This window comes from Pinus tabuliformis, chromosome 4_1 (assembly GCF_031772625.1).
Source record: "Pinus tabuliformis cultivar Carrire ecotype Pingquan chromosome 4_1, CPIR1, whole genome shotgun sequence".
NCBI classification, from domain to species: domain Eukaryota; kingdom Viridiplantae; phylum Streptophyta; class Pinopsida; order Pinales; family Pinaceae; genus Pinus; species Pinus tabuliformis.
The window spans coordinates 247509511-247512433 of record NC_142303.1 but is presented as its reverse complement, the minus strand read 5'-3'; positions in this window follow the sequence as shown (position 1 = coordinate 247512433).

The following is a 2923-nucleotide window of genomic DNA, read 5'->3' as shown; positions in this document are numbered from 1 at the left end:
GCAATCGTTTCTCCCTTGGTGTTTGTGCCTTCATTTCACCTGCAGCTTTGGTCTCAACAGAGTGTCCTTTTTCTTGCTTTTTCTGTGGCTTCTCCTGTGATTTTTCCTGTGATGGTCTGCCTTGGGTTTTCTTACCCTTAGCTTTCTTCCCCTCTGTTTTCCTCTCTGCCTTGATGTGCTCCTTGTCCTCGCTGCTGGATGAGGTGAATTCTTTGGCCAGAGACTGGATGTCATCACCCTTGGACATATTGTGGAAAACCTCCCAAGAAATAGGGGCAGTATAAGTATGGAGGGAATCTTCTACAAGGATCTTGATAAGCCCATGATGGGCCAGCTAGTCTAGTGTTCCCTCCTTCAATTTCGTGCTACACTCAACCAATGACTATAGGAGGAAGTATGGAATGCTCAATTTTTTGTTTTGAGGGCAAATACATTGTGTGCCTGAGCTCTGTTAACAAACGGTAGTGATAACCACACACAATGCTAAATCGCCCATCACAGGTAATATACTTCATAATTTGAAGGCTGACTTCACACCAAAATGGTTGTAGGCTAGCTCTCCGGACCCCATTTTTATCCTCTGAATACTGCCCTTCTGGTAGGAAGAATTCCTTTTTGGCTTTTTGGCCCAACTTCCTTTCCTCCTTATCCCAGGGCATCCCCAATGGCAATCTAGTGACCCGACTAATGAGTTCACAGGTAAATAGGCCTACCACCTCAGGGGTTTCTCTCAACTTCTTGGAGTCCGAGGGTTCCTTTCTGATAAACCCTCCAGGCATAGTGAAAATACCCTATTTCTGGCTTGATCTCTGGTTAAGGTGGAAATTCGGATGTGGTTTTTCTCCTTGGTTCTTAGGACAGGGTTCCATCACTGTGTGTACCTCTCCTCTCACCAATTCTCGGGTTATAATACTGTTGTTGCCCCAAAACTTGATTGATCAACAAGAATTAAGCTCTCACAGACAGAGTACAGAGCTAATTTTTACACCAACCATGTAACAGTCGCAAAACAGAGATTGGATATGTGCACAGGTGAGCGTTACAGTGGTTTGTCATTTAAATGGGGAGAGTTTTCTGGCAGGAACCATGGAGGTGAATACAACACAACATCATTCAAAATAAATTCTGTTTATTATATCAGCAAACCACCGTTCTTGACCCACAGGCAGACTGGTTCCAATTTTCCCCACTTCAAACAAGCTAATTCACCACCTTTTAAAATTTCATGCATGGGAATGGTATTTTCGAGCCTACCTTTCTTCAAGCTTCAAGCTGGATGAAGAAAAACTTGGGCTTCTCTGCTCTGGAAGACTCTGCTGTACTTTCCTACAAAATGTCTTCCTGTAGAATGCTGGCCGGATTCTGTAGGATGTCTCTGCGCCTCTGCACGATCTTGGTATGCGGGAGAATTTTGAACAGGCCAAAAAAATCAACGGAGGATGATAGGTTAACCGATTGTGGGAGCAGAGAATGCATCCTTCAGCTAAGAATGTTGCAAGTGCAAATTAATCAGCGGGTGGTGAGAGTCAGCCGAGCATTTTTAATTATGGCGTGATTTGTGGTGAGGTGGCAGAGACGTGCGTTGGCCCATGCAAACTGTTGGTCCCCTGCAGTGCTTAACTATTTGTTCTCTACCTGTAATCTCGTCCATCAATCACGCTGAAGTTTAACTATCCATCACTACCTGTTTTCTGATTCCCTCCTGAGATAGCTGAGCGCACGTGTCTCATTCACCCACCGAGCGCTATTGAACTGGATGACGGTGGTTAGTTAGCTGGCCACCGATTTTTTTAATCCCGACCATCTCATTGCTCATGCAGTTTCTAAATTACATTCATGCAATTAGAGGAATGAGTTTCAGTCACGTACCTGGAAGTCAAATGGTTGCTGTGAGGTGCTATGGCCTGTCATTGCTGCATGCACTGGTTTCTGTGGTTGCATGAGGGATTGGCTGATGATTTTTGGTTTTTTTTCCTTGTGCAGGTGTCCTCTGACCAGATCTAAGCTACAGGCATTTGTTTCCACGTTCAAATCTGCACCTTCAAGCTGCTGTTGATGAATTTTCACCGGACCAGAACTTGTTTTCGCCATTGCTCCCAAACGGTAAACCGGATCGATCTGAAACTTGTTGAGCATGTTCCTATCATCATGATGCACCTCCCATAGCAAAATCGTGATCAATGGATGCACAAATTTCGAGAAAAATGGAAAATGGCTGAAGATTTCAGAGATCAATTTCTCGGAAACCGTGCATCGGAATTGGCTGAAACTGCTTGGGTAGGTTACTATCACCCATATGCATCTCCCCATGAAATAGGTTTTGAAATGGATGCACGGATATGGAGAAAATGTAAAAATGGCTGATGGTGATGGAGGCTGATTTCTTGGAAACCGTGCACCAGAATTGGCTGAAAATGCTCAGGCATGTTGCCATCACCCCGGTACAATTCCCTGTAAAATGGTTTTTCAAATGGATGCATGGTTTTCAAGCTATAGAAGAAACAAATTCTGTTCTAGGTATTTTTGCTTCAAGGCATTTTGCAGTTTTGTTGCATGGTATGAAAAATTGAGCCTGGGTTGTGATGCAGGCATGGAGATGATGGAGGAGGAGGTTGAAAAGTGCAGGAGGACTTCTAAACCCTTGAGGAAGCTACCATGTTTGCCAAACCACCTTTTTGAAATCCATTTCTAGCTTCCTACAATTTCTACAGGAACTTCCTGTAGAAGCACAATGAGGTGGAAAAGATGATGGAAAAGGGTGAGGAATGGGAACATGGATGCTTGCAGGCATAACCAATGGATTCCAAGCTTTAGATCCCCTTCCAAAATCGAATCTGGCTCGCTTGAAGGTTCTACAGGATGTTTCCTGTAGAAATATAGAACTTCCTGTAGAAGGCACAAAAAATCCTTTGTCTTTGTTTTG